At 41.2% G+C, this 20,013-nt stretch overlaps 1 protein-coding gene across 1 annotated transcript in view; it reads left to right on the top strand.

Annotated features, from left to right (window-relative positions):
• The window catches only part of LOC122814953 (lens epithelium-derived growth factor-like), a 668,706-nt gene that overhangs the window by 239,673 nt on the left and 409,020 nt on the right, over positions 1–20,013 (top strand). The window lies entirely within an intron of this gene.

The following is a 20,013-nucleotide window of genomic DNA, read 5'->3' as shown; positions in this document are numbered from 1 at the left end:
AGTATTTCATTATTTTGTTAGACATTTAAGTTATATTTTATTTTTGAGCCAATTTCACCTCTAGATGTGAAATTAACTGACCTGTTTTTGTTTTTGAGAGCTGGATAAAACACAGAGTACATGCAATTGGCAATATACAATTTCCCTGTAGAGCTAACAAGAATGTTTTGTACCAGCTCTTATCACTCACATATCCCTATTGCATACTTGCTAAAGTATTATTTTTTAATTTTTGTGAAATCTTTCTTAACTCTACACTGTTGTAGGCCTAAAACCCTGTATTAATCAGAGATGTTTGTCTGGTTTCATCTCTGTATGTTTTACGTACCACTAATATTTTATTTATTTTATTTATTTGTTTTACATTTGTTAACTGGGGTGGTCCGATTGGACACAGGTCCATTTTCAGAGGAGGCTCAGGGAGAAAAGCTCCACAGTAAGTAAAATTTTACACAATATGTTAAAATACAGTATACAGAGAATTTTCAAATAATATGTTAAAATACAGTATACAGCAGAAGACATAACAAGACCTATATATACAGGAAAAATAGTTACACATGGTTAATATCAAAATAAGTATACACATTCAATCAGCATTAGAAGACCTAGACTAATATATATTACAGTAGGTATATTAGGAAGTGAGGTATATAAGTAGAATAATTTGAGGACTTGTGTAATACATGGGCATAGCCACTTATTCTTTAAGTATGTTCTAAGTGAGTTTTTAAAGTGAGAAGAGGTAGGGGCAGAAATCGGAGCAGGAGGAAGATTATTCCAGGTTCTAGCTATGGAGTGGGAGAACAGTGCTTTTCCTGCAGTTTTGTTAGCCCTAGAGATACAGAGGAGGGGTTTGTTGGAAGATTGGAGAGGACAATTTGTATTATAGTGGGTGAGAAGTTGGCCTAGTGCAGGGTTTTTTCTGGATGTGTTACCACATTGTAGTTAATGACTAATTGGTGATAGGTTAGTAGCTGGGGAAGTTCCAGCCATTGCATTTCCCATAGAGCATGGCAATGGTGGATTCTAAAGGTGGAGTTGTTTGCAAACTTGGCGATTTTATTATAACATGATTCAAGTCTGGCAAGGTCAAGTTTTCTAAGCTGGGTAAGAATTGGAGCAGCTTACATTAGGGTAGACAAGAGGTGAGTAATCTGTGCTTGTTTCGAGAGGGATTTCCTGTGCCTATATAGTGTTCCCATTTTTTTATGGACTTTTTTGATAGTTTGTGAAATGTGGATATACTGAAATGTAGATTTTTATCAATTTCAATGCCTAGGAGTGTGGTATGGTCAGAGGGAGAGATAATAGTGCCATTTTTGGTGGAATTAGTGAATGATAGAAGGGTGGAAATGGTTTTGTTGGGGGTGAAAAGGTAGTAATTTATATTTATTAGGGTTTAGGATAAGTTGGATCTGAGTGATCCAACTTTCCACAGAGCTAAATGATTCCTTGGTGAGTTGTAGTGTGGGAAGTGATGGAGCTGAACATATAAGAGGTGAATCGTCAGCGTATTGTATAAGTAAAGCATGCTGTGTGGTGGTATGGAGATTATTGGTAAATATGGAGAAAAGAAGTGGGCCTAATATGGAACCTTGTAGTACACCTATGGTAGTTGGGAGTAAGGGGGATAGTACACTTTGCCATTGGACAGCTTGTTGCCTAATTGACAGATAGCTTTTATACCAGGCTATAGCGGAAGGGGCAAAGGATAGGGATGTCAGGGTGTCTAGTAGTAAGGAATGTGAAACCATGCCAAATGCTTTGGAGAGGCCTAGAAATATTGCAGATACAAAGTTATTATTATTTCTATGTTGGTTGATCAAATTGGTGAAAGAGAGCAGAGTGGTGGTTGTACTATGGTGTTGTCGGAAGACATGCTTTGTGGGGGAGAGGCGATGGTGTGAGTTTAGGAATTGTGTTACCTGAGAATGTATACATTTCTCTAGTATTTTAGATAAGGGGGTAGAATGGCAATGGGGTGATAATTTAAGTATTCATAAGAATTTCCACCTTTATGTAGTGGAATAATGTATGATACCTTCCACAGCTGTGGGACATATGCTTCTTGTATGGAGCGATTGATAAGAATAGAAATAGGGTAGGATAAGGATTCAGCAGCTATTTTTAGGAGGTTGGCTGGTAGATTGTCAGTGGCAAGGGTGGTAGGTCTCAGTTTTAGGAGGTGTTTTTAATTGTTGAGGTGGGAACGGGTGAGAGTATAAAGGATGGCATGTTGTTAGGGCATTTGGTTGGGTTATATGTTGGGCTGTTTTTTGGATAGTTGGGAGGATAGTGTTAAAATGGATTCTGTAAAGTGATGATTGAATTGGGAGGCAATGTCTTTGTTGTCATTCATGGAGTTAGGAGTGGGGGTGCTAGTTTTGCCTGGTTTTAGGAGAAAGTTAATGGCATGCCAAAATAATATATATTACAAGTTCATAGGTTCATAGGTGTGTACTAGGCTAATGGCCCTGGGGCCTTTACAAGCCTAGCCCATAGAAGTGCCCTGGCATTGTGCCACCCATCGCTAGTTCCCATTGCCTCTATCAAGTAGAACCACTGGAGTGAACTTTCTATTTCCCATCCACTCATCAAGATTTTTCTTGAAGAGGGCTAGTGAGGTGCTCTGCTTGACATGTATGGGAAGTCTATTCCAGAGCATGGGCAGTCTCTGGGTTATGAATCTGTCCCTCCAGCATGTTCTGTTGATTGTGGTAATGAGGTTGAGGTCTCTGGAGAATGTGGTGTGGAGGGATTGGGATTTCTTTAGATGTAGCATTTCTAACAGAGCTGGGTCAGACATGGCTTTGTAAGTCAAGCAGAGATCACCTCTTAGTAGACAATATGAGACCGAGAATAGCTGAAGTTTTTTTGAATCTGTCCATGTAGGACTTGTGTTTAAGGCCTAGGATTCTCTTTGTGAGGTACTTTTGTGGCCTCTCCATCTGTTGCAGGTGCCTACTGAGGTACATGCCAAATGGGAAGAGTAGAGAGAAATGATGACCTCTTTCTTCCTGGATGCAAAACCCTTGATAATGAGATGTGCCACATAGAAGGACTTTCTGATCACAGTGGCAATGTGGTGGTCGAAGGAGAGGTTGCTGTCAACCTGTGTCCCCAGATCTCTTATAATGCCTTCAGTGTTCAGTGGGCTCCCATCGATGTGGTAATTAGTGGGAACTGAGTTTTTCCCAGATGGGATGACGACGCATTTTATTGGCATTAAGCTTAAGGCCATGGTTTCAACACCAGTTATTGGTCTCAGTGAGGCCTTTCTGTAGGATGTATGTATCACTTGGGGAGTTAATAATGGCTCCCAGCTTGCAGTCGTCTGTCAATCTGCTCATCCAGAATCCCTCCGTGTTGGCCTGGTTGGCAGTCTGACTTGGAGTCCACTACTTTCACACTGTGGGTTCTATCTGTGTGCCAATTTGCAATCCACCTAACGATATAGGGGTTGATGTCTAGTTTGCTGAGTTTGTCAATACTTTGTGAGTGAAGAATGGTATCAAAGGCCTTGGCCAGATCAAGGTAGGCTGTATGAATTGCCTTACCTTCATCCACCGCTCTGGTGACTGACTCAAAGAAGTCAAACAGGTTGAGCAGGCATGATCTACCTTTCACAAAACCAAATTGCGTGGGATCTAGAGTTTGGAGATTCCTTATATCCTTGTTAATTAGGTCCATGATGATGCGCTCCATAGCCTTACATATCAGACTCAGGCTAATGGGACGATAATTTCCAGGGTCTGTAGTCAATCCTCCTTTATGGAGAGGGATGACTGTAGCAGTGTGCCATTTGGTAGGGACAAAGCCTGAAGTGAGGCTGTGAGTGAACAGAGCACACAGATGGGGTGCCAGTACATGTTAACCAATTGATTAAAACCATAAACAAAAAACTAAGATCACTTTACAGAATAAAAGCCTTCCTAACCCCTCCCCCCCAGCCAAAGTTGCCATAGCTCAGTCTCACCTTTTCTCTACTCTTCTGTATGCATCCCCTCTTGTCACTAATGTTAACAAGACTATCCTGAACAAACTCTCAGTCTGTTATAACCACATTGCCAGGTTTGCCACTGGGCTGCCTTAGGACACATCACTGCATCACTCTAATCCAGCTTGGATGGCCTGAACTACCCAGTCTAATACTATATAACCAATTGGTTATGGCCCATAAAATCATATATAACCATAACAATACCTCTGCACTTAAAGATCTTGTCACCCTCTAAAATAATCCTAGACTGCTGCATTCCTCCAATAGACTCCTTATTCAGATATGTAAAACTAATAACTCAGCCGGTGACTCACTCTTCGTAAATTCTGTAGGTAGATCGTGGAACTCTCTACCAGCTGATATTACCTTACTCTCTTCACTTGGTCAGTTCAAAACTAGGCTCAAACACCACTTGGGAACAAACTGGCTGTCTCATGGTATCAAGCCTGGTTAACCTGCCTCTGGAATGTGTAAATCTGCTAGGTAGCCTACTATGTAATTTTATCCGATTCTCTCGCTGAATAACACTACCTGATGATTTGTTATAATGTTTGCTCTTCTAATCACTGAAAATATTCTATATGTAATTTGTATTGTCTGCCCATCTAATCTCTGTAAATAATATATTTGTTATTTGTTATTTGTAATATGTGACATGTTATGATGATTTGTTATTCCATGGAGCTTTTCTCCCCAGGCCTCCGCTGAAAATGGACATGCATCCAGTCGGACTATCCCGGTCAACAAATGTAGAATAAGTAAATAAAAAATAAAATGTAGAACACAGCCAGGGATATTGATGGGTCCCATGAAAGCTGTATTCTTGGCCTTAGATAATGCAGTTTCAACCTGTGCTGCAGTAATGCTGCGTGCCGGGCATTCTTCCGTTATTGAGATTGGTCCTTTAAGGGGGAGGAGAGAGGGGTAAAGCTGGCACTGAATCTGTCTGCCAGTAGGTTGGCAATATCTGTTGGCTCAGTATAGGAGGTACCATTGTGCAATAGCTCAGAGCAAATCTAGGTATTGCCATGGAGATTCTTGATATAAGTATAGAAGGCTTTGTGGTTGTTTTTAGTGTTTGCCGCAATTCTGCCTTCATAGCTGGCTTTGGAGGTTTTGATGAGGGATCTCAACTTTTTGTTGAGGCTAATAAGGGAAATTTTCCAGTCTTGGGACTTCACCTTTTTGTGCAACAGTTTCTTTCTTCTGTTGTAGAGTTTATTAATGGCAGGGGACCACCAGACTGGCTTCCTTTTTTGGAGGAGAGCGTCTTGGTTCCATTGGGTATGGCTAGTTCCATGCATTTATGTACGTGTTTGTACAGTGCCTTGGTGTATGATTCGGCAGTCATGCATCTGTTTTCCATTGGCATGTATGCTGTGAAGTTATCCACCTCTGATGTTCTTCGTGTTTCACTGTTGCAGTCATTACATTTGGGTTATCTGATTGCAGTAGCCCTCAGTCGGCCTGATTAGCAAAGTCTTGGGTCCTGCGTCAGTTGCTGTCCCTTCTTCCATGATGTCAGGTCATCAGGGGTATAAAACATGCAGCTGACACCATTAAATCAGTCTTTCTTGCCATACAGTGCCTGAAGCAGAAGCAGTTCGCAAGTGCCAGTCAGCCGACTCCTGAAATTTTCGTTTTCGAGTTTCAGAACCAAAGTCTTCAACTAAAGCTAAGTACCCCGTTGGAGAAACTTTTTCTTGCTCCTTACCGATGTCAATAAAAGTTAATAATTGCATTACTTGCGGAAAGCAAATACCTCACAAAGATTTTCATTCGTACTGTATTCCTTGCCCAGGCCCTGACCACGACGTACCTTGCAGTTGGTTTTGTGCTTTATTTAATCAGCGCACTATCCGTCGTCAGTATATCTTTGCCTCTAAATATTTCAGTTCTCTGTTTAATTATCCAGAAATGTCATTGGTTAGCCATTTGACTACTGAGATTCTGAAAAATCGTAAAGATAAAGACAGAGACAGGCCGCCGAGGTCCAAAACTGCCGACGACACTTCTCCTAAGCCAGTCTTCAGTTCGCCGGTACTCAGTGAGGCGTTTTTGCAGCCCCTGATACCCACTACTTCTGACTCGCAAGGCTCTACTGAGACCCATTCGAAGTCCGGTATGTTGCGAGATGCTTCAACTGTGGAACCTGCCGATGTCTCTACCTTGGATGGGTCCGGAGCCGCTGTGCAGGCACCGACTTCTGAGGGTGTATTCAGGCCTATGGACTTGCATATTAAACTGACACCTCCATCTTCATTTAGGCCAAAATCTCGAACCATGCCTAAGAAACCGACGCACAGACTGCATGCTCAGGCCTAAAAAGCAAATGATAAGAATGGCTGAAGATCTTATAACTAATCAGGGGAAGCCAACCTCCCCCTTCTAAGAGACCTAGGACTGAAGTTGTTTATTAATCTTCTGACCGGGATTCTGATTTTTCTGATTCTTCTGATGATCTGTATTTGCCCATTTACTTATGAGGATTTGGATGCAGAGGACTCTATTCCCTCTGCTTCCCCTCCAGAGGATTTTTCTTTCGGTGAGACCTTACATACTCTAAGGGAACATTTCCACTGGGAAAGCCAGGATTTTTCTGATTCAAAGAAGAGGCTTAGGGATTTCTTGCTCCTGCCTCAGCATAGGCTTTTAGCTATACCTCCTGTACTAGACATTGTTGATGATGCCTTTTCAGAATCTAGTTTGGCTCCTGATTCTTGCCTCCTGCTCCCAGAAAACCTGACAGATATTACAGGGTTCCTGATTCACACAAGTTCCTTTCTAAAAATCCTATTGTGGATCCAGAGACTCTTTCACAGGGACCCAAGGGCATTAAGGCTTCTACTGCTAAAAATTCTACCCCCTCTGATAGAGACTCCAGGGGACTGGATAGATGGGGCAAGAAGGTTTACACTTCTGTAGCCTTGACCATTAGGGCTTTAAACTGCCAGTTTCATATGTTAAAGTATCAACAGCATGTTAATGGATTGCTTAAACAGAAAATTATGTTGATTCCTGACTGTGCTGAAAATAAAGAATTACAGGATTTAATGCATTCTGCTGAACAGGTTGGAAAACATACTTTGCAATGTGGATTTGATTCACTAGAGGCCTCTTGCAGGGCTGCTGTTACTAGGTCTGTGCTCAGAAGGCATGCTTTGCTTAAGGAGCAATCTTTGCCTGATCATATTAAAACTAAATTGTTGAATGCTCCCTTAAATCAGGACCGCCTGTTTGGCAACAAGGCTGAGGAAGTTCTTAAAAAGATGCAAGATAAAGCTAAATCTATGCAAACTGTCGAAGATTTCTTACAAATTCAGCCTCCTAGATTTAGTAGGCACTGGCCCTCTAAGCATTGGTCCGTCTTCTCAAGCCATACCCAGACACAGCAGAAACCCCAGGTTTCAGTCCCAAGGGACACACAAGACTAAGCAGTGGGGGGTTTCCACACCCAAATCTGGGAATAGTAAGACTCCCCCCTCTGGAAAACTGTCTCAATGACTTGCTTTTAAAATTTCCAAGCACTTCCCAACTGAATGCTCCTTTAGGCGGAAAGATTGGTCTGCAGGCCAGAAACTGGGAACTCATTACCCAGGACAAATGGATTTTAAATATAGTGTCCCAAGGATACAGATTTTGCTTCCACATGTTACCAACTATCTACCCCCAAATCAGTGGACAGAGGCCCAAAATCAAGTACTCTCTCTCTTAAACATTGAGGCTATTCAGTTGGTACTAGAAGAGGAAAAGGGACAAGGTTTCTATTCAAGACTTTTCCTGGTACCCAGAAAAGGCAATACACGGCATCCTATCCTGGACCTTTATACTCTAAACACCTTCTTGGTGATTCCAAAATTCAAAATTATGCTAGGCAAAGATGCATGGTTAGCAACACTAGACTTATACACATCCCTATCAGGGAGTCTTGCAGAAGGTACCTACACTTCGAAACAGGCTACATGGCACTATCAGTTCTCTGCACTACCCTTTGGCTTATCTGCTGCGCCCAGGGTATTCACAAAGTGCCTAGCTCCAGTCATTGCATTTTGCAGGCAAAGAAATATTCAAATATACCCATACCTGGACGATTGTCTAATTCAGGCAGAAAGCCAGGACATACTTTTGAATCATCTGGCCTTTGTTCAAAGGGTACTGACTTGTCTGGGGTACACCATAAACAAAAAGAAATCACACCTGGTACTCTATCAACAAATTCTATTCCTTGGAGCAAGCTTGAATACAACTTCCCAGATGGTTTTCCTCACGCCAGATAAACGGATTCATTTGACAACCTACTTAAAACAAGTGGCCACAAAAACCCAGCTTGCAAAGCAAATACTGCAAGCCTTGGGGTTCATGGCCTCCTGCATTCTTCTAATTCCATATGCAATGGTATCTCAAAGGCCTATGATGTCAACATTCACAGGATCTAGAAGCAAGGATTCCAGTCATACCTTGCCTACTCCCAGAGTTTCTTTGGTGGGCAGAGGCCTGCCACCAAAACAGGGGACTACCATTCACACTACCCCCTGCCGCCCAGATTTTAACAACAGATGCATCAGACTATGCATGGGGGCTCACCTGGCAGGGAAGTGCATTCAGGGCAAATGGAACCCAAGTCAAATGCACCTGCACATAAATCAGAAGGGAATGTTAGCTGTACAGAATGCACTGACAGCTTTCAAGGACCACATTCTTCCAGGACAACTAATGGTAAAGACGGACAACACCACTGTGATGTGGTATATAAACAACCTCTGCAGACTAGCCATGGCATTGTGGAACACAGCCTTGAGCTATCAAGTGAATCTACAAGCTCAGTTCCTGCCAGGAAAACTAAATACACTGGCAGATGGACTAAGCAGATACCTCATGGACCCACACGAGTGAAAACTGGAACCAAGGATTTTCAACATGTTGACAAGCAAATAGGGGAGCCCAGATTTAGACCCGTTTGCCTTCCCCCAGAACCATCAATTGGACAAATTTTGCACAAGGATTCCCCAAGAGCTAGCTTGGAAAGTGGATGCTCTATCCTTCAGCTGGAAAATCCTATTGGTCTATGCCTTTCCTCCTCCTCTGCCTCTGCTCTCCAAAGTACTATTAAAGATAAAACAGGACAAGCCAAGGTTGATTTAATTGCACCAGACTGGCCTCGCCAACACTGGTACCCACTCTTGCGCAGTGTGTCATGCTCTGCTTCATGGCACCTGCCTCAGACTCCTTCCCTGTTGTCTCAGCAGGAGAACCAGATTCTGCACCCTCAGCTGCAAACCCTGAACCTAGCAGCCTGGCTAATTACCTAATCTCTCCTTTACCATCCCTCATCAAATCAGTGATGGGTATCATTTTAGAGGCAAGGAGGCCCAGTACCAGAAAATCTTATGCTGCAAAATGGAAAAGATTTTGTGCCTGGAACCAATCTCAAGGAATGAACGCAGCAGTGCCCAGTTTACCTCAGATTCTACAATACTTGACTGAGATGCTTCATAAGGGCTTGTCCTTTTCCTCCATCAAAATTTATGCCTCAGCCATTTCAGCTCATTATAGCACAGAGCCTCCCTTCTTCTCTTACTCACTGCTCAAGCAGTTCTTCAGAGGGTCCAAAAACTTAAGGCCACCAAGGAGAGCTCCAACTCCAGCCTGGGATCTTAACTTTGTCTTGGAGAAACTCACTCTTCCTCCTTTCAAGCCAGCTACTACTGCAGATTTAAAATTTCTTTCCTGGAAAACAGCTTTCCTTTTAGCTATCACTTCTGCAAGAAGGGTATTTGAATTACAGGCCCTTATGGCATTGGAGCCTTTCATCATCTTTCATGCGGACAGGGTGTCCCTCAGAACCAATCCCTCCTTCATGCCCAAGGTGGTATCCAGTGTGGCTCTTAATCAGTTCATTCATTTGCCTACTTTCTTTCCTAACCCACAGAACAAAGGGAAATGGATACTGCACTCTTTAGATGTGCACAGACAGCTTAGATTCTACTTGGACAGGACTAAACCTCAAAGGAAATCTGAACAACTGCTGGTGGCATTTGCTGCAGGGACACAGGGGAAAGCTATTTCAAAACAAACCATTTCAAAATGGATAGGCCGCTGCATTCTTTTCTGCTATAAGCACCATGAAAAACCTATCCCACAGGGCATCAGACCCCATTCAACCAGGCTGCATCTACCTCTACAGCCTTTCTCAGGGGCATCCCTTCTACAGAGATTCTAGAGGCTGCTACCTGGAGTTCGGTACATAATTTCACCAAGCATTATCATTTGCCAATTTTCTCTAAATCCAGAGCTGGTTTTGCCACTGCAGTCTTACAGGGCTTTATAGCTGGTCCTAATCCTATTTAAATTCCTCCTCCCAACCTTAGCTTTGGGAATCTACCCAAATGTAATGACTGCAACAGTGAAACAAGAAGAACATAGTACAGTTATGTACACTTACCATAAATGTAGATGTTCAAGTGTATTCACTGTTGCAGTCCTGGTTACCCTCACTGCTGCCCGCTTTCTTCTTTCAGCCATACCTCTACTCTCACTTACTATGCTCAAATAGCTTTTTGGTGTATTTGCTTTTTTGTTGGAGGTATATCCTTGTATTTATAGATTTAATTACTTCCCATTAGGGGGGTACCTGACATGTGGGGCAAGAAAAAACTGATGTAATGGCATTGGCTGCATGTTTTATACCCCTGACGACCTGACGTCATGGAAGAAGGGACAGCAACCAACACTGCTAATCAGGCCGACTGAGGGCTACTGCAGGCAGATAACCCAAATGTAATGACTGCAACAGTGAATACACTCGAACATCTACATTTATGGTAAGTGTACATGACTGTACTTTTTTAGGAGTCCAATGTCAGCTTTGGAGAAGTTTTTCATGGTGGATATCTTTGCCAGGGTATGAGTGAGATGTGGATTTCCATGGTGGTTAGTTTGTGGTCGGATCTTACCAGGGAGGAATTGACTGTTGGTGTAGAGTGGGACTATATTACAACATCGAACTTGTATAAGTTCAAATGTTGTAATATCGAACCCAAAAGTCCGAAATCCAAAAATAGTGAAGCTATGGCACATTGATTTTTTTTCACAGGGAAAAAAATTGGTGGGCCGTTTTCAGGGCTTTGCTATTTCCTCTACTGTGGTGCGATCTCAGAGTTGGTATATTTAAGTAGGGGATGTGTGGGGGGTGTGGGGGTCAGAGCCCCCCACTTTATTTTAAGTTTAAAGTTTAATTTTTTTTTGTCACGGAGCGATTTTTTTTCCCCTGGGAAAAAAAAAATGCTGTTCTGTGTTTTCTTTATTATTGGGTTTTGGACTTTTGGGTTCAATTTTACAACGTTCAAACTTATGTTAGTTTGACATTGTGATAGACCCGTGTAGAGCACTGGTTGCCCATGTTAGTAATAACCAGGTCAAGGATGTTGCTTCCTCTAGTTGGGGTAAGAATGAACTGGTCCAGGGCATTGGAACTGATGAATTCCAGGAAGTGTTGGGTCAGTGCATTGGTGCATGAGTAGTTTTCCCAGTTGATGGAGGGGGTAGTTGAAGTCAACTAGTATGAGAGTGTTGGGTTGGATCTTAATAGTTTCCAGGGTGCTTAGGAATGTGGAGTGATAGTCTTGGGGAAATGGTTGGGGACCTATAGTAGGCTATGACCTGAATCACCATCTTACCCAATGTTAGTTGTACTGGAGTATCTCAGATGCGTTATGCTGGGCTACTAGTCTGGAGGTGTGCATATCCTTTATGAATATGGAGACACCACCGCCTTTATAGCTTCAGTCCATATTCTGGGGCCGAAAGGTTTGGAATGAGTTATAGCCTGGTAGCGCAGGGGTGCTTTCTGCTGCTTTAAACCAGGTCTCCATTACAGCACAAATGTTGATGTTCTCCATTTTTAGGAGTCCTTTGTGTGAGTGCATCTTGAGATTTAGACTTCTAGCATTGAGCAGCATGACCCTCAGATTGCATTTATTTGTAGCCGTTACAGTGGTACTTTGGTCTATGGAACACCACCTAAAAAAGGCACTATAGGGGTGGCAAGAGCCTTAGCCAGTACCCGGAAACTCAGGGGTGACAGATGCAGGCCATCTCTGGCAATGTATCGAGGTCTGTCAGTCATGTCATCCCAAGCAGATAGATACTGGATCCCCTTAGAATGACCCCAGAAACTTAGCCAATTACTGAAGTCAATCATTTTCTGTTTGTACTGTGGTACATTCTGGGTAATGGTAGGATGCTGCTCAGGGCTAGGCTCATACCTGCCTGGGCCACATAATCTGGGAGCTCCACCATGTCTCTTTTCATGTAATCCATGGAGGTGGATCTCAGGTCATTCACACCCACGTGGACAATGGCAGAGTCATACTTGCACTTGTTGTGGAGTGACCTGAGTGCATGTGTTATGTTTTGGAGTCTGGCATCTGATAGACAGCTGTCTGTTACCTTCTCCTTATTCAACCTAGTGAATGGGATATCAGTGTGCCTCACTATTGAGTCACCTATGATTATTGTATTGGGCAAGGTGTTTTGCCTTAGGGGCTTAGGTTGAGGGGCACACTGTGTAGATGAGCTATGTGTCTTATGGTTTGTGCTGTGTTGTGGTGGTCACGTGCATTTCTGCCTTGGAGGTCTCTGCTGTTTGGGTAGATTTCTATTGATAGCCTCTGCGAAGGTGGGTGTGTGGTTTGTGTTTTTATGTGAGGGCTGTGATGGTGGGTGTTCTGGAGGGTTATGTGTTCCATGTGGTGTGGTGCAGGTGTTGACCTTCTCCTCTTGACCATCTGTTTCAGTCTTGGCTGGAGAGTGCATGCCTTCCAATTTGGAGATATAAACACATCTCTCACAAGTCTGAGTGTAGGTAAGAGGAGAGGGTTGTCTGTGTACATGAGACAGTTGCTACACTGCCTCAGAATGCCCAACTTCACCAAGTTAATAGGAGAAAGCACAGGAAACTGACCTTTAGACATGCCAGGAGGGGTGGTCATCATTACTAAGTACTGGAGCTGTTTCCTTATAGGATGTCTAGTGCTAATAGCTCTTATATGTGCTACAATAATTGCTACAAAAAGCCTGATGAAGTGCTAAGTGAATAAGCTAATTAAAGTGCAAGAGAGAAGAGAAAGTTGAAAGGGATAGAAAAAACTGCCCAAACAGCCAATAACCTACAATTTCAGAGCCAGAAACCACTTCTCTTGTGGTAGATAGCTTACCTAGTGCTTACCTCTCCCATTGATGAGCTGGAAGGCTTCCCTCTAACACAGAAAGGTCTGGGGAACTCAGAAACTTACAAAACAGTTCTGGATACAGCAAATCTGTATCTGGACTACTCTAGTAACAGGAAATGTGGAAAACAAGCTTAGAATTTTTTTTCCAGAAAAAACAGTTAACTTATAGCTGGAATACCTCAAAAAAGGTTTAAAACCATGCGGCTGAAGCGCTGGATGCTGCAGACCTGTATTTAGATTGTGCTACTCAATTTTAAGGTTAAGAACTCAGTAAGAAAAAACTCACAATGAAGCACGGCTTAATCACTTTTAGTCAAAAGAATAGCACTTGCATTATGAAAAATAGAGTTAAACAGCAACAAAATGCAGTAAAATGCAGTTAAACAGTAATGAATTGCAATAGATAGCAATGAAATATAGTTAATCAATAGATTGCTTTGAAACAATAGCTCACAAATCACAACAGTAACAGACAGCACTAATAAAGCAGCTATTCAGTAGAATACTGTCATTAATTTAGTGAGGCTACCAACAAGCAGTAATAAATATGGCAAACAGCAAAATGAAGTAGAAAGAAGTACAGTTTATTTTTTTATACTAGAAGTGAACAGACAGAAGATAATGAGATAATTTAAGGTTCAGAAGCTAAAGGGGTGGGCCTTTGCTAAGTTCTCACTATAAATAGTAGAATGAGCTGATGTAATGTGACTAGGGGAAGTGTCCAGTATCAACTTTATACCAGAGACGGGCAACTGAACGCCACCAACACTTAAGACTGCCACAACAACTGGGCAGGTGGGTGGGAAAAACAGTTGTACAGATTACAGAGATATGTATTAAAACAGAAGTGCAGAAGACGATTGAAAATAAGCACTTATCTTTTTCCAATATCACAGCAGGGCAGTAGGCCAGTCTCTCTGCAGCTTTGAACAGCTTGAGCAAACAAGTATATCTGATTTAAAACACTGGCTATTAAAGGCAGAGAAACAGAAACCAGCCCAATTATCCAATAAAAAAAAAGTTTTGCAGGAATGCAACAAAGATCTGGTCATAATTGCAAGTTATATATATCATGCTTCAGGACAGACCATCTCATGAGTCCCAAATTTCTCCTGATCTAACAAATTATTATTGAAGGAATAGAAACAACCTTACTTCTCTTGCATTTGTAGTTTGATGACTTTGTACTGTTAAGCTTTGATTATCCCTTATGTTGTGCAACTGCAGGCTACTGTCTTCATGCAATTTTTCCAGACATTTTTAAAGCTAAATTCATAGGTGAATAAAGTGGCTTTGACCATATGTGACCCAGTTACCCTTCTGCTTTTCTTAGGTGATGACATGAGCTGATATGTGACCCTTTCTTTCTGATCATCTTGAAGGACATTGTGGATCTTTTGACAGTATCTGAATTTGTAATTTAGGGATACAGATTTGATAAAATTATTTGGTGTGTAATAACGTTGCTAAAAATACTTCATAAGTAATAAATCCAGTATCAGTGGACTTAATGGTTTTAACTCTTGAAATGAAATATATTTCTGGTATTAGTCAGTGCATTTTGGAGAGGGATCTCAGGAATGTATTCAGTTAGGCTGGTTGGTTTAGCCTTCTAGCTACTCCTAAGTTTGCCACTCATTCAAAGAAGTTTTGTCTTTTGGTTGGTGTCAAATTGTATGTTGTTCATATGTATTTATAAATTGTTGAATTTTCTGCTGTACAGCTGTTTGAAAATGTTATTGTTTATTTATTGTTTTGTGTAATTTCATGTGGGGCTTTTCTCCTCAGGCCTCTGCTGAAAGTGAGCTCTACCCATTAGGATTATTTGATGAATAATGATTCAAGTTATGTTGTAATTTTAGCCAACACTGATCATCTTCTAGTCCCTTTCCCAGCACCAGAGCAACCTATTGGCCTCTCTACCTTCATGGTGAGGGCTGACCCATTTGTTCCCTGACCAAGGTGAGAGGTCAGCTATTCCCTGTTTTTGTCATGAGCCCATAAGTCAACTTATTACCTGAGGAGGTGAAAGTCATATGCATAGGAATTGGCCCTATCAAACCCTTCCCTGTGGTAGATTGTGACTTTTGTAAAGGCTGCTTTCCTAGAGAAGAAAACCCTTCCATCACACATGCAGGCCAAGCCGTGTGCCTAGTGTATGTAGAACAAGCATCACTCAACCTATTATAATGCCATGTACTGTACTCCATCATTCCTAAAGGGGTAAGCATTACATTAGGTTGAAGTACCCCCAGAGGATGGGTGAGCTGACAAAGGCTGGTCACTCCCCATCCTCTCACGACTGTCTCCTCCATCACTGATGAAGTCTTTCTTTAATTTTTCTATTTGCTGAGTTTAAGCAGTACACATGTAGCTGTTTATTTTTTGCAACACTGTGCCAAGATATTCCTTTTGTCATTCAGAGAAGGGGCTTAAATAATGTCACATGAACTGTTTTTATCAGTCTTCTGTTAGTTGTAGCTCAGGTTTTTCTATATTTTTGCACTCTCATGACAACATCTGGGGAATTAACTGTTTCCTTTTCCAATGCCTTGCTTACAGTTTGAGTCCCTTGTGGACTTAGCTTCTCTCTCTTCAGGCAGCTGAGTGAGTTGTCAGCATCAACATGAAACATGCTGTATGACTGATGTTAAGGATCACTTTAATAGCATCTTTCCTCAGCCAGGTGTTAGTCAAGAAGGGTTATAAGAAATATTATCACAGTTAGACCCAGCTGCTAATAAAATGAGCAGTGTGACCCATCGTATAATTTAATTATCATTCTGATTAAAAATGTTCCTCAGTTGAAAGTGATGTATATAGCTTATTCTGCTTTCATTCCCTGTGTGAAGCTGGCATAGGCAGTGTGTGTATGGCTGCATTAGTTATAAAGAGAGGCAAATACCATTAGAAAAGATCTCATTGTTTGCTATACACAGCAGTCCTGTTATGTTTTATTTCTAATGGCTTACAAGACATAATAGAAAATAGCATGTGTAGCTATTTATTACCCCTCCCCCACTCACATACTCTCAAACACTGTCGTATGAATACACGCGTGCTCACACACACACACACACACACACACACACACACACACACACACACACACACACACACACACACACACATACATTCTTAAAATATTGCATTGCCCATTGAACTGAAAGAAGTACAAGAATTTCAAATGCAGCATAAGGCATTTCACTGCATGTTCCCTCTGACATAGGAAAAGTTATTTTAACAAATTTAATATCTTCAAACTGAGTCATACTATTGACATAAACTATCTAAATTATATTTGCTAGAGTATAGCAGCACAAAAAATATTTTCAAAATATGTGGAAAATCTAAGCACATCTTCAGTGGGAGGTATGCTTTGTCTGGTTTTTGTTACCATAATGAAGAATTTTGTCTCAAGCAGACACAAAACTATCCCGAGGAAAAATAATGCTACAGCATTGAAAAGTTTGAAATATAGAGATAGATTTAAAAGGAAAGAGTTGAGGTTTTAGTGTAAGGACGGTGTTCTCAGTTGCTGAGTGACCACTGATTAAAAACTGGAGCACATGACAAATATCAGCACTAGTTTGATTCAAAGAGAGGTTTTGTACACAGCAAGGCACATACTAGTAACTTTTTCTTAATGTATTTGTTGTTAATTCATGAGTTTTGTGGTGTACTATTTTTTGGAGCACTTCTTCCTTCCTTGCATCAGCCTGTGGCCTTCTACCTACTGACACTCATTCATTGGCTGATCTACCACATTCTCCTGAACTTAGCTAGGGCCGACTCAGACCCTAAGGGCTTTTTGGGGTTCTAGACATCTCCATTCAGCCGAGGGGGTATTTACTTATGAAGAGATATTCCGTTACTCCCCCACTTCCCAACACAATGTCCATAGTTATGTGTAGGGGTAGGTATGCAATGGGGCCGTGTTGAGTATTGCCTCACCTCCAGAGCAGCTCAGCCATGTCCACCACCCTTTTCCCTCATTAGACCATGCCCCCTCATCATGATGTCTCCTGACTCCAAAGGGATTGTCACAGAGAACACGCATGAAGCCACCCATCCCTCCCTGCCACTCTGTCAGTCACCTGAGTCTAAAATATACCCCTGGGTCGGCTGGGCTGTACTTAAGGCTTTATTCCTCTATGCCACTGGAGTGGTGTGATTTTGTGGTATAATTGTTGGATCTATTTTTTTTTTTTTTTTTTGTTAGTCTGTCCATATAAGTTAAGAAACCATTTAGGATGTTGATCGTCAGTGAGATTTTTTTTTTTTTTTTTTTTTTTTGGGGGGGGGGGGTAATGTCCATTTTCTAATTCACAGTATAAGAACTGTAACTAGTGATGAGGTGCATATGAATCTGTCAGGCTTAAATAATGTAGATTTCTTTGCTGAATAATTTCCAGAATGCCCATAGCTCTGTGGCACAAAGAAATGAACTGCCTAGCTACATGCGACCTTAGTTAACCTAGTGATCTTAAAGCTTAATGAGCTTGCCGGAGAGGGATTAAAGTGGCTGGCTAGAGTTGTAATACCCATTTTGTGAGGATTACCTTATTGTACTTCTGCCACCTGGTGGAGCTGGAGGTACTGCAATGATTCAGACACCAAGGGAAAGGACACGCCATCTCTGGACTTCCACACTTTTGCTGCAGCTAGGACTGGTGAGAATGTGGAAGCGTGACATACCATTAGCACTGTATCCCCCTGTTTTGGCACTACACATCCTTTGCCGCTGAGTGGAGGGAATTGAAGGAAAAATAAACTATCTCCTTGAATAGTGGCCTACTGCTGACTGGGTTTTGTAGTAAAATGGCAGTAGCTGTCATTGGTAACCATTTCAAAGGTTGGCATCTGCAGTGGTGGAGACTGAATGGCAGAAAACCCAGACTTGTACCAGGTCAGACAGTGACATTTCTCAGAATATTTCCTTTTCTCTGAGATATGTTGATCACTGAGTTAGTATATATAAGTTCATACAGAGGGGTGGGGAGAGCTTGCCCTCCTGCAGAAATGAAGGTTAAGGGGGAAGAGCAATGTTCGATATTTGCTCTTCTCATGCATTTTTGGCCTTTTTTTTCTGTGTGCTGGATCTTGGCATTTTGAATCCCGACTTTTCGATAGAGAGCTGCTTTTAGGAATGGGTAAAAGAGCTGGTTGGTAGCAGAGAGAAAAGGAAAAATTATTAATACACCTTTGCAGAAAATTAGTATCTACTTTTTTTAGTAGCCTCTGGTCATTTTAAAAATCCCTCTACGGGTGCTGAGTCTTTATTGTTTTAATAAATTACTAACAGTCATCACAATATTAATAAACATCTATTTTATGTTACTTATTCAAAGATTCTGTAGCATCTTCTACAACAGAGTAAGTGATAATATTGTAGACTATTTCATTAGAAATTTCCAAGCAGAAGAGACAGAACCATAAGACAATCACTTTTATGGCAGTTATCAGAGGATGATGCAAGGCATAATAAATAAGGCTTACACAGACCCAATAGTGATGTATTTACTGCACATCAGCAAGTCAAATGGCATCAGAAATACTTGGTCTAGGGATCTAAACCTCTTCTGCAACATAAACAGAACAGTTTGGAGGGACACGTATATTTCACAGTAGATACCGCTGCTATGGAACAGACTTTCCATCCACATAAAACATAGTTCAACCTTGTCCATTTTCAAGTGGAACTTAGATCTGTGGATGGGAAACATAAAATTACCCCAGGACTGCCCTCTGTACTACTAATGGACAGTTGCAGCTCCTAAATGCTTTATCCCATGCATGGGTCTCCTCACATTGTCTATGGTATGATCCCTGTTACTCTCATTAGGGGTAATATACAAGTATTGATCATAAGATGGGTAAGGTCAATCTATAACCAAATGGGATAAGTTATTTTGACTACAAAAAGGGAAACTGGCTAGGCTTAAAATGGCCTGCCATGGCAGCTATCCTAGTACTTATCTATGAACCTGAGTGGCCAGACACTGTCATTTCAGAAAGAAAAAATTGCATTAAATTTTTCTACAAAGCAAGCTGAGAAATATGTGAGGGCCCAAGAGACTCATTTTAAGAAATCATTATTTAATGTTGGCAAACAGGTTGGAAGATTTATACTATTAAAACAGGTGTGATTCAATGCTTGCTAAATGTAGCATTAAGTCAGACTTGACTGAACAATATTGGAAAATAAGGTAAGCCAAGGAAAAAAACAGTTGGTTTATTGAATATTCCAAATGGATATATTAACTTATTTATTATTTGTTCACCAGATAGGTGGTCTTTGTCCAGTGACCCTTTTCAGACACAACTGAGGCTCACTGACCTGCAGTTCAAATATAATATAAAATACTGAGTAATCACAGAAAAAATACATGATCAGAACAAAGCAAGTCCTAGCATACAAAGTCTTAAGTACTAGTAAACAGGCAATAAATAAGCGTTATCAGCAACTGCAAATGCATGGTCAAGAAACAGAGTTATAAACAAGAGGTTGTTTATATATATATATATATATATATATATATATATATATATATATATATATATATATATATATATATATAAATATATTTATTTATTTATTTATTTATTTATTTACATTTGCTGACCGGGAGTGACCGACTGGACGCAGGTCCATTTTCAGCAGAGGTCCGGGGAGAAAAGCTCCACAGTTAAAATAAACAGACAGTAGTTACATTGGATTACATAGTGATTCACAATTTGATTAACATAGCAATTAATTACAAACATATTTACAGATGA

Source organism: Protopterus annectens, chromosome 11.part0 (genome assembly GCF_019279795.1).
Source record: "Protopterus annectens isolate FY-2018-M chromosome 11.part0, PAN1.0, whole genome shotgun sequence".
NCBI lineage: Eukaryota > Metazoa > Chordata > Ceratodontiformes > Protopteridae > Protopterus > Protopterus annectens.
This window is presented reverse-complemented; position numbering and strand designations above follow the sequence as displayed.